This window comes from Bombus vancouverensis, chromosome 9 (genome assembly GCF_051014615.1).
Source record: "Bombus vancouverensis nearcticus chromosome 9, iyBomVanc1_principal, whole genome shotgun sequence".
In the NCBI taxonomy this organism is placed as follows: Eukaryota; Metazoa; Arthropoda; class Insecta; order Hymenoptera; family Apidae; genus Bombus; species Bombus vancouverensis.
In genome coordinates, this window is record NC_134919.1 from 5945880 (window position 1) to 5959839 (window position 13960).

The 13960-nt window shown below is 30.7% G+C and overlaps 1 protein-coding gene across 2 annotated transcripts in view; it reads right to left on the reverse strand.

Moving 5' to 3' along the window:
- Positions 1-13960, reverse strand: part of LOC117163772 (uncharacterized) — a 67143-nt gene that overhangs the window by 47016 nt on the left and 6167 nt on the right. The window lies entirely within an intron of this gene.

The following is a 13960-nucleotide window of genomic DNA, read 5'->3' on the forward strand; positions in this document are numbered from 1 at the left end:
AGTTGTCTCTCTTCGTTTCGTCGTTTGTTATCGAAGCTTCTCTTTCGTTTGCTGATTCGCTCAAAAATTTAGAAAGCAGACCAACAAGCTTCTCTAGAAAGTATATACGTGTATGTTCGCGTGTACGTTCTCACCGACAGGTGCACGTAGTTGGATATTCAAAACTTATTCATCTGTAAACCGCGCTAAATAGGATGTTTTCTGCCGAAGACAAAAAAACGTCGCGGATCTTCGCTTTTCTGAATTTTACCGTTCTATTTTTTTCTCTTTGCCTTTCTTCATTTTTTTCGAGTTGCCGAGCAGAAGCGAATAAATCGAATATTTCCGCTAGAGTGTAGTTTTGCTAATCGAATCTAAGGCACCGGCGAGTGAAAGCACTCGCAAGTTTCGATTTACAAACACGCTGCGGTATATTAGAAAGAAAAAAGGAAGAACGGAAAATATAGTAATATCTACAAATAATATAGTAGTATAGTAACTGAAATAGAGATTTGTTTGACCTATCAAAAATTAGAACGTGTAATTCTGCTTTAGACGTTTTATATCGCGTACACACGCATTTTATTACCTTTAAATTTCCAGTAAATACGCGAAATCCAAAACAGGCAAAAAAGGGATCGAACGACGAAGTTTCGTCTGATTTTTAATATTTTAGATAGTTGTCTATCTATAATGTTTAATGTTTAATAGTTGTTTATCTATAATGTTATTTAATGTCTTGCTATGCGAATGTTCTATTGGTAACTTGAGAAATTACAATTAACAGCGATACAGATTAAAGTGATTGCAAAACACGGAACGTCTGCGCTGTTTGCGTTGGAAAGAATCTATCGATGACCGTTAACCTCAATGGTTTCCGGACTACTGACAACACTCGGACGTCATGTCCATGCGTTTAGCTACCGAAAGATAAAAACACAGTTACATTCTTAGACAAATAAAGCTTATTCATAGTTAATTTCTTATTTTAGAAAATTTCGCTCGAAAATCAACACACAAACTGTGTAAAGTAAGAGGAGTTATCGATCATTGTTTGACGAGTCAAATAAATCAAAATGTCCGAGTAATCTGTTCCATTTAATCACTTCCTTTAGTCTTGATTAAACTTTACTTTAACTTCGTCACTCGCGTGGAAAATTCCATATTTATGGAAAAAGATAAAAAATTAGAAAAATTCTATTTATCTGTACTTTCTATTTTCATAATATTAATATATTGTTTATCGTAGGATAATTTTTGTAAGATCGGTTTGTTTTCTAAGTGTCATAATTTACTTTAGATATCCAGAAAGAGGCAGGTTATTACCTATGTACACACGAAGAAATCTTTTAAAAAATGTTTGTCTTGATAAACACAATAAAGACGATAAGCAGTTTTGTTGATAAACTATTTTTCAATCAGTATACGTGTAAAAAAGAAACAGTCTTCGAGATATCATAATATTAACAAGAAATTTCTTAATTTTGTAATTATAACAAAAATCGTTCTCGCGAATGGAAAATGAAACTATGCAAAAATTTTAAGAGAAACTGAAGGAAAACTTGCGAGCATACTTATCCCCTCCGCTTTATAAATTTTAGGTCGCCATAGATACAATGACGTAAAACGACATGTATTTCGAGAAAAAAAAAAATTAAGTAAAGATAATTTTTTAAATAACCTACTGATCATAAAGTATAAATTATTAAACGTGAAGACATTTATGTACGTGTATTATGTGTAGAATAAATGACAACAAAATTTTCACTTAGGACACTTTATTGATAAAATCTTCACATTTTCAAGTACAACAAAGAATTTCAAACAGCTTGTTCTTATACAATCGAAGTAAGAGTCTCAATCAAGAAATAAGAATTTCAATCAGGCTTTTATAAAGTCAAGAAATGAATCACGGATTATACATGATGAATCGAGATGTGCATACAAAAGTCAGTTAATTCGGCAGATTACTTTATTCTTAAAATGCCATCATATGTAACATATCATCAAAATGAATATTGCTGCTCAACAAATTTCAATTAAATCAAACTTTATCTTTATACTTAATCTTAATCGATAATCTTCCTACCTGCTAACTTTCATGATTTTATTCGATCGTAAGCAATCTTCTTTGATTGACTATTGTTATTATCATTACACGTTTATGAATTTCATTGTTATATTCTACGTGCGGATACTGCGTATATTTGGAATTCAAAGAATCAAAATTACGGTGGGTTAAATGAGTAAAGTAAAGTTTTGCATAGATTCCCACTATCTGGTTTTGTAAAAAAAAAAATTCTAAATTTTCATGGACACGAATAAAATCATGAAATATATCGATCAATTAATTTAATATTTTCAGACTGCGCAGATTAGTTTAAAGTGGCAAATTGTTAAATCGATTTCGAGGAAATATATTTCGCGATAATAGAATTACTTGACAGCTTTTACTACTCGCTAAATTTGCTTAACTTAATCTATTAGAACAAATTAGCGTTAACTGCCAACACGTCCAAGGTCAGTATGGTCAATCAATCCACTTTTCCCCTCTAAAGCTTTAAATCAACGTAGGCGAGTTACATACATACCAAGAGCAATTCAAGTCAGTAAAATTGTACCATCCTGAGCCTTGCGTGCCTGCTTTTATTATTTTTCATATAAAATATCAGAATTACTGAAGTCGTTTATAATGTATGTAATGTAATGTAAGTTAAGCAACGTAGAAAAAACTTTCGCCACGATCGAGTTTAACCGATACGTTTCAAAATCATTCGTCGTGACTATAGAAAATTTGTATTGTTCATTGCGACCATACAATATGTTGACAATACGTGATTAAAAAAAATAATCTACAATATATTTTTAAGGATATTTTAAGTTACCATAATAAAGTAATAGTTTAAAGGAGAAAATTATAAAAAATAATTCCCATTGATAATAGAATTCTCGTAGGCGAACTAGTGCAAAGAATTTTTCCCTTGTATGCTGTTTTCTATATAAATTTGTTTGATATATACTGAACAAATTAGAAAATGTTATTTTGGTAACGATCGCAGTTCCAATGATATATTGGATACACAACGTATTGACTCAGTTGGAACAACGTGCTAAAATATTTTGTTAGATGAGGAAAAAGAAGAAGCAGAACAAAAATAAAACCTGGCAATTAGATACATTAGACAGTTTTTTTCGTATTCTATAATTTTTTTATCACCAAGGAAATTTATTATCGTAGGTTGACGTTATTATCTTTGCTCATTAGTGTGACAAACGGTGCAGATTGAAAAATATCTCAATATTCCAAAAGTCAAAAGTTCTGTAAACATTCGATTCATTTATCAAGTTATAATAATCTATACAATCAAAGCGAACAATTATTTAATTTATCAAAATGTAATCTACTATGAATAGCTATCAGTACACGATATGTATAAGAAAAAGAATACAATACAATACAATAATTGTATCTAATCATGTTTGACAATTAAACATATTTTTCTAAAGCAGTAATGAACAAGATAATTTCTACGCACATATATTGTAATCGTATTGAATCTCCATTAGTACAATTGAAAAATACGAAACAACCAATTTCTTTCTTTACAATTGGATAGTAGAACGAATCTGTAACTAGATAAATTACATTCTTTAAATCCGATGTAAATTATTACTAGCTGTGTTATAGCTATATATTTAATTATATTTCAGTCATGACTTATTTCTATAATATATACCCATTTTATATATATGTTTTTATATACATTTTTATATACAATATTTTATATACATTAGTTAAAGTATACTGACATATATATAATATATATATATATATATATATATGGCCATTATTACGTAGGTATAAAATAAATTGTGAGAAAAAGTAAGAATATTGTGTGTAATAATACATATCACAGGTTTTCCTTACATTTGTAATCTTAACAGTCTTGGAATTTTCTCATTAGGCTCATTCTTAAATAACTGAACCATTGAGTCAGATTAAATATTCTCCGTCCAAGAGCAATTTATTGATAAACTCTTCGGACTTGTGTAAATAATGGTAAACATACGTAGTCACTGTTAAGGATTATCAATGCGAGAGACCTTCGCGGGAGGTAGAAACGTCAATATTTTTAACGAGGACGCAAAATAACTCATTAATCATTGCGATAGAAATCTGGTAAACAGTTTAATTCTAGAATCTGCTTTCAACGTCATTTCATTCCATTTATTTTTATTCGTTTTTATTGTCCATTTTTTTCCATATGTAATCGATGCTTAGAGTAATCCTATCTCTAGAAACGATCTACGATCTTTTAAATCGTGGTATTTATTCGAACAGATGTTTGAAATTGATGTGGAATTTTTTACGTGATACAATAACGCGTAATTTTCATTGCAACGCTAAACATACCAAAGCTTGTTCTACACAACAGATCGATAGACATTTTTTCGTGTATTTCAAATCCCGTATAGAATCTGTATATAAGTTAACAGTAGAACTATGAGTCTGTTATATGTATTTAAATATTCTATATATCAATCATTATAATTCGAACGATATTAATTAAAATGAATGGAGCCACATAATCATGCCTCTGTTTCAGTAAAAATCAATATTAGTTTTGGAAAAATACCTATATGTTTTCAGTAATTATAAAGAAACGAAATCATTTTGACGGGTTTGGTAGTTCGAGTGTTAAAGAATTAACATTGTGTAAGTTGCGCTGTAACTTGTATGTGCCTAGAATCGCTAAATTTTTGCTATATAAATTGCATGTTGTAATCAGAATAAAATACGAAAGCCTAGGAATATTAATTTACGACGTAAAACAGGTTAACAATAAATTTCCATCGTAGAGTTCATGTATTTCTCGGCACTGCTGTCGCCGCAAGCCATGTTACGTTCGATTACGAAAAAATATTATGGAAATGTAGAACACCTTTCGATCTATGACAATGCATTTCTTTCAAGTTTCAAGAACTGGATCTGAATAAAACGTGCGTTATTAGTTTAGATGGTAGCAATAACTTGCGTCAGTTTCTGTAATGGATGATTATCTGTATCTCGAAGGAGATTGGTCTCGCTTAGTTCAAACCTACACTACGTAATTCTCCTACTTACTTGTTTTACACATTATGGAAGAATTGCGAGCATGACGTCGGTGATGCTGCGCGTTTGGTTTGCATTTGAGTTTACATTTGATTTAAGAAGCTTTTAAAAGAACACGCATATATTTACACTCTATTACAACATGTATTCTGCAATAAAAATTTATTTATCTAAATCTATGGACAAACAAACATGTATGGTGTCCATATACGCTGCCGGTCCATTTATCTAAATCCATCAGGAGGAAAAACAATTACTACAATACGAGTTCAGTGATTTTCGTCACTGAATAATTCTCAATTAATCGGCGGCAGTTCATTTAAGCAAAAAGAACACCAAATTTCGGAATTAAAATTTCTTTGGAGGTAGAAATTATGAAAGGGATAATTAGAGAAAGAAAACAGAAAGGCACAAGTAGAGATCAAGTTGTCCAGAACAGAAAGAAAAGAATCTAATTAAATTACATAAATTACATTTTTGTACATAAAGATAAAGATAAAAATGTTTGTGTTTATGTATATATAAAGTTTTCAAATGAAAGTCAAGGCTTACATGCTGTGAACTTTAGTTTATACCAAAATTTCGTTTCAATAAATAAAATTCGAATAAATAGAGTTCCACGGTAATGTAACGAGAGTTCACTGATTCTCGTCTATGATAACTCGTTCCGATAATAGAAGTTCACATTCAGATAATTCAAATCAATCAACAGAAGATCGATTGGCCAAGATTTCCTTTCAATATAATTGTATAAATGAGTTTCTTTCGTCAGGATGTGTCGAATCCAATATCTAAATTATATCAACCGAAGATAAAAAAATGCGACTAAGTGAATTTTATATGATTTTAAGACTTACATCTGGTGATAATAAGAAAAATTCCATAACAAGGTCGTCTTAAAGATTATTCCAAGGTCATCTACATTTCTTTACATGTCAACATCTGTTATATTATAATGCGATGCTTCATTATGTGTGCTGCTAAGTCGGTAGGAAGACCAGTTCAATGACATGATATAGATCCTCTTAATTACTCTTTCACATCTTCAATAACAAGAAAAGATCTAGATGTTCAATTTGAATACACTATCATGTATACAGATACTAGTCATCTTTCTATGTTAAATAATTATTTGCTATTTGTAAAGATATTATCCGAATTTCAAGCAATTTCATTCTTTCGTTAAGTTGTTGAACAATATCCACTTTTTATCTCCAGTAAATATTTAATCTTATCTATTATTGTCAAACAGAAACTCGTCGAAACACAGACATTCCAAACTGACCACTTTAATCGTCTATAATGACTTTGTGAGTAGTTGATCTATAGTAAACAAAATATTATAAAATAAAAGTACATTTCCTCTGGTTTTCTCCACATATAATATCTTAGAGAAAATAGGTTACTTCGGTTTAAAAATTGTAAGATTATTGCTTTTACGATATTGAAGAATCAGATCAGTAGGTTGATAATAGTTATCAAGGCGTATCACCGATAATAGATTTATTAGAACTGGGCTATAAAACATTTCTTTTGGTTTAAAATTTCTTATTTTCAAGTGTATCCGCCGATTTTGTTTCTAACGCAAGAAATAAATGTACGTATAAGCGTACTTTGTGATTTCGAGCAATGTGTATCTAATAGATAGTAAAAGTATGAAATATGCATATGAGTAGCAATCGAGTAAAAAAGGTGAAACAGAAATTTTTTCCTGCGGGACATGGTTAGGAATAAATTAGGGAAAAGCGAGAGACAGCGAATTTTATCTGTATTTTGTTTAAACAGGTTAAATACATTTCTTATTCTTTACATTTCTCTTAATATCTGACGTAAATTCGTAATTCATTGTGTAATTCGATGGAAGAATATAAGCTTTATTGCGATGTGCACAATAAAAAAAAAATTCAAAAGCTTAAAGATTTGAAAATTTAGAAGCTTGAAAGTTTGAGTGTTCAAAAAACATTAAAATTGAAAAATGTACGAATCTATCGTAATGCGTTCCACAATAGTCAAGACAAAATTTTATTAACCCAAAACGCAACTATTATTTTGCTAGCGGGCTAGAAATTCCAACGCGTAGGACAACAGAAGATATGTTTCTTACAAAAGATAAATAATTCAATAAATAGTTCGCATAATATGGAAAGTATAGATTTTCGTAATTTCGTTCTTCCTTGCAAAATTCTTTCGTCCCGATTAATAATAGATACTATTATAAAAAGGATATTTAACGATGCCAGTTTTAATGTCAGTATAGTGACCAAACGAATAACTCAAATGACTGATAACAAAAATAAAATAAGTCTGATAAGTTATCTGAGTTATTAATTTAAAATAAAGATTGAACAGATATCGATTTTAATCATAGATCTTATGTACATACTATGCAATGTACATACTATGCAATGTATATACTATGCAATGTACATAATATGCACATGGAATGTTATGAATTAATCATGTATCGAGTAAACAGCAAGGAAAGATAATAAGATGTATCAAACATATGTTATGAATATACATTTTGTCTCACATGACTGGGCAAGGCAATAGTTTTGAAATAGTTGGATAGGATAAACAAAAGTGTCGTAAGACAGAATTAAATTAGTCTCGCGTAATATATCCATGTTATGTTTGAATTTTTTCCAAAAGTGTAAACTTCTCATAAATTCCAAAATTAATTGTACTGCACGACCGGTTTTATAGGAAATTAAAGTTGTAAATTGAAAGATCATCGTATCATGTATCTGATATATGAACCACTCAGGAGACACACATTGATCAACCTCAAGGTTAAGAAATAGAAAAAGGTAATGATTATTTTTCAAAATTTATCTTGTTTATTATGATTTATGCGACCTCTTTGGGATAAATGAACTTGTGGAAGTAAGTCATTTATTTTTTCACAATTGAACATTATTCATATACGTACATTGGTAATGAAATCGGGGAAACGAAATATGGATTTGACCAGTTTGGTCTCTGAGAAAATCATACACGTATATTGCTAATTTATCAATTTAGATTTAACAATCCAATTCAGTTAAACAATTCTTTCTTCTATTCGAAATGAATTTTATTAAAATATATATGAAAATAAAAGAAATAGGAGCTTATTAACATAAAAACATGTAAATAAATATTTGTCGTATAAACAATAAGATACAGGTGTAGCAATGAGTTAAATTTCTGTTTATTTAAAATTTATGGAGGTAATATAAATCGTTATCTTCTCGATGACATTAAAATTAAGCCGAATGATCTGATCTTCGTCTTAAAAGTATTTTGAAATTGTATAAATAAGCCTTTACAGTCACCTCATAAACCTATGACTATCTTTTATTCTTTCTGGTAAGTATGATAGTAATAAAACTAACTTATACTTGAAATTACTTATTTAGAATTTTCATCATATTTATCTCTTTCTATATTTCGGTGTATATTCGAAATCCTATATAATTACCAATTAACTCAGCAATTAGTATGGTAGCTATATAACAGATATTAATACAAGTACTTTGTATTTTGATAGGTTGTCTATTTAATTGGTATTTCTAAACATTTTCAATTTCAGTTATAAAATATGCATACCAATAAATAGTAATTTAAACGTCTTACACAAGATTAATGACTGTGTAATTAATCTTTATTGTTCATATACATCAAAAACTATACTTCATAAAACCTAATTATTTTCCGCGGTTATCTTATCTCGCCGAAATCCTCGGTAGATTATACACGAACATTTTACATGTATCTAATCATTCTGCTATGTATCTAAAGCTGTGAGATTATCGGATTGTATTGCTCAATTTATATTGCCTGGTATAGAGACGCATTAACATGTAAATTACTCTGTTGAGTCAGTGAAAAGTCCCCCAATGTCATTTGGTAAGATAAATACCCAACTCTTGAAAAAGATACAAATATTCAATAGTAATTTTACCAAAAGTATCAAATCGAATGCAAACAATATCGGTACTAAAGACTGTTACAAAACTATTACTATATTCCTAAATAAAGATATTCTTTCTATAAGGTATACAATGATTTTTCTGGATGACTATGTCTATTAGCGTCTCGGAAAACAAAGAGGATGATGATTTAAATACCATTGTTTTTACAATAGACATAGTATTATGAATGGTTTCATTTATTTTCGAAGTTACAAGATTATTAACTCTTTTTCCATGGATATGTATGAAACAATTACAGCATGTTGAATGTATCCCGAAAAGAAAACTCTTTTGCAAATGTGAAAACAATACTTCCGTATTTTGATATGGAATTTCTGAATCAGCGACATTAGAATTGACGAATAATTAAAAATTGTAATTTTATCTCCGAACTTCGGTTTGTACTGAATTGAAGATTCATCTATCAAATTTATGCACATCATATTTGCTATTCTTATCTTGGTAGTTAGAGAATATAATACCTCGTGCTTTGGCGGTTGACATTTCTCAGTATACTCCCGTTTAAAATATGTACTTTAATCAAAAGATAGCCAACAAAGCGTGGGAAAAATGTCAAAAAAGAAGTCGAATATCGCGTTTTATGTATTTGTTTCTTTGGTTCGCAGACATGTATAAATCTTTTTTGTTTATCGAGGTTTATATATGTTAAACAATTATCAATATAAATCTAAAGTTTACGAAGTATAGTGTCTCTTCGATACTATTCGATATTTATAGAATATATGACACAAATATATGACACACGTGGTCACGTAAAAATAGAAAAATAAAGCTATAAGGAGAATACATTGATTGACAGATAATTTAATTATTGGAACGAATCTGTAATTACAAAGAAACCACAATGATCTCCCTTTCCTTTATGAAATCTTTATTTCTCTCGTGAATTTATACAAATTTTATAGAACACACTAAACGTTATTTAATTCATATTAAAATTGTCTATGCTTATTAGTTGCTTGAACGTTGAAAAAATATGAATAGTTTCCTTCCTGCATTTTCTTTCGCGAACATGTAAAATATTGCTAATTTATGAAAATCGACTAATCAAGATCACTTCTACAATGCACGTACAACGTTTTCGAATCATCAGTCTTATTTTTCAACAGACACGTAAATCGTATTCATGGTACATGTGAAACAAAATATGCAAGATGTGAAGTCAACAGTCATAATTACTCTCATGACCGTTGTGCACGAATTGTGCACGTGACTAGCTAATAAGATTACGTACAAACTTACACGTACATAAGGTAGGTACATGAGACCTAGCAGTTTAAGGAGAATAAACCAGTTGTCATAGCTTCAAAATAGTTCTGCCACGGTTTATCACGTATTAAAAACTGTTCGTTGTATCAACGCAAGAAATTTACGTCAACGTAACGACTTCTACGTAATTAGTTATTGCCTATTCGCGAAATATCATCTATCACGATGAATTGAACTTTTAGTAACGTCAATAGATTGGAAATGTTACATCGTTGTTTTATAGAATCCGTTAATATTCGCTCATCCACACGGATTAAAGCGTATATTCCACTTAATATTACATAAGAAGAAACCATTTGAAAAATTACAACTGCAAACAAAGGATGAATCACCCGGAAAATATCATTACTGACTGTTTCTATTTACAATTAGAGTGAACGAAGATTTCTCGTTTGATTTCCGAATATAATTCAGAGCGGGAAACATCATTGCATTTTATTTTCTTATCCTACGGGAACTGTTTTTTCCTTAACTATAAATATTCTATCAGGTTTCTATTTTCCTATTAATAAATTGCGAGTATTTACATTTGTGGAAATATACAATGATACAAGCGCGTACACAATGTAGGCAATATGCAAAAATATATGAAATAGTTAAAGTAGAGTAATGTAAAAAATTTATTAAATATTATAATAGACATTCTACTTTGGATTCTTCACACATTTTTGCATCTTTAGTGACTAATGAAGTTTTATTTGTAGTGTTTACTAGTTAAAATTTCTATCTTCCATTTCTTTAGCTGCGCTCGTAAAAATATGGAATTGTATAAACATCCGCAATCTATTCATTAATCAAGTCACTCGCTATAAATCATTTGTACTCAAATAGATTTGACATCACTCTATTAATATGGAGTTCTCTTTGTTTTTAATTGATTGTTTAAAATCGCATCAAACATAATAATAGGTTATATATCACAATCAAATTGAAATTACACATTGAGTATAATCTTATTTTACTTGACTTAAAGTATCCTTTGAAATACCTACGTTCATTTTTATTAGTCGAGTCATTTACTTCGAGTTACTTAAACTTAAATAGGTTTGACTAAAACGATCATGTTTTTTGTTCATTGACTGTATGCACTCACATCGACTATTATATGTAATAGGCTGTGCAATAGATGTAATTAGCCACTAAAGATTTTCCGTGGAAAATTGTCGATATTCGAACTGTTATAAATTCTTGAAAAAATACCGCGCAATAATATGCCTGAGCTTATTTTAAAGCGCGAGACTTCCTCTTTTGGAATACTGCGTTTATTTTTCTCTATGCCCGCAGAGGTGAAGATACTCTTTCTTTTGTTATACCGTTCTTTGCAACGGTTTTATTGAACTTTGAAGTAAAAAAGCGTCACCGGGATTAGAATAATCCAAGATACACCACGAGTAAGTTGCACGGTCCGACTTGTATCTCATGTGTAGTGTGCGTGCTTAGTATGTTTAGCAAGAACCTAACGAACCTGAGGACTCTGACAGGATAGGACAAGGATTCTTGCCTGCATTAGACACACACTAAACATACACACTTTGAAACATCATTGCTATTTATTTTCCTGATCAATCCGAACTGTTATTTACTTAACTACAAATACTCTTTCGGGTTCCTATAATCCCACTAATTCCTCGGTAGGAGATTGCGGATGTTTACATTTGCAGAAATTTATAATGGTACAAACGTGTACACAATGTACGCAATACGCAAAAATATATAAAATAGTTAAAGAAAAATAAAGTAAAGTAAAGTAAAGGGATATTTAATGCAAATTACATGCAAGTCGACATTTTTCCGATTTACTAAATATTATATTAGGTACTCTACTTTGAATACTTTATACATATTTGCACGGTTGGATTTGTATCTCCTGTGCTTCTACACGTGTGTTTAGTGTGTATTTAGTACATTTAACAAGAACCTGACGAGCCTGAAGTCTTTGACAGAATCGAACGTGAAATCCTCTTTATACTACACACGCATTAAACATACACAATACGCACATTAAACAAACACGCTAACGCAGCCTAAGCATACGCATTATACACACGTTACACGGTTAACACACGCATTAAATACGCTACACACAAGGAACAAGTCTGACCATGCAACCTCCTCGAGGTGTACCTTGGATTATTACTCCAATGCCGGCAGCTCGACTTTTCATTTAAAGTGCGATAAAATGGCGAAAAAGAAATCGTACATCAAGCTTTTTAAGGTCGTCGTAAAGGGGAGACTCTGCTTTACAAAGGCATTTTAAAGCGAATCTCGAAGAAAATTTTGCAAACTCCGTATAATCATTTGAAAATGGCAAATTTTCGAAAAAGAAAAGTACCTTCACTTTCCCGCTCGTCACACGATATAAAAACATCAGAGTAAGCTTCAAACCTTAAAATGAGACCAGACAGATTGTTATGCGATTTTTTTTTCACGAAGTTTACAACAGTTCGAATATCGACAATACTTGATCAAGAATTTAATAATTCTGTAATTTTGCACAAGTTGAGTACGCCTAGTTGTATTTTACTTGATGTAAAATATGCTTTGATGCTTCTATACTTGCTCGCATCAGTCAAGTCATTGATATAAAAATTCAAATAGTTATCAACGTGAATTTCTTATTTTACATGACTTACATATTATATACTGAAACAGTCCTTCAATTTTCAACCTAATGTTGTGCCACAGTTTGGCCGCCTTTTCTGCCTTGCAAACTTGCGATATCTCTTTGCTAATCCTTCATAGCTTAAGAAATTGATCAACGAGACACTTAAGAGTAACTAACCTCCAATGAACTGTAACCAGACTTCCTGTACCACGAGGATTTCCTTTTTCCAACGTAGTCATAATACTTCCTAGCCTTGTTAAGAAATTAAAGTGTATAACGTAAATCAAGCGAGTAAAATGTCCATCATAGCTGCTTTCAGAGAACACCACTTCCCCGAATGCCTGAATTTTCCGACCATTCTTCTCATCTTTTAAATGCAGACAATTGTCGATAAAAAATACACGTGTTAATTATTTTCAGCTACACTATGAATCTACAATATTTCATTAAAATCGTTGTATCAGGATGATATTTCTTATTGTGTTTGCATTAATAAACAAAAGTAAAATACATTGTACACTTTGCAGAATCAGGCACGCAACAATTACGCAGCTATATCATTTTCTAGTTTATGCTATATGACTTTCTTTTATTCTGTCTAATTAATTCTGTCGTATTATATCGGCTTTACACTTGGATTTAGCCGAATTCTGAAGCCGGTAGAAATTTGGAAATTAAATTAAGAAATTTAATGAAATGGCTTACAAAAAATTTGTCCTTCCTGTGAAATAATAAATTTCGTAATTATTGTTGGTATTCTATAAAGCAGGCAGTATTTTGCAATTACGTGGAACACGCGATGTATAATATCCGACCGGAACTGGTTTGGCCCGAATGGAAACGTCTCGGTACACACGTATAACGTTCGATTCGATAAAAAGAAAAAGTAGCATTCGAGGACCTTCACTCACCAAAAAATCTTCCGCGTGGAAACGTACTTACGTTCAATGCGTTTCTCATCGAAGATCAACACTTACTGCGCTTGAACAACGTGTGTGTAGTTTTACATATTATGTA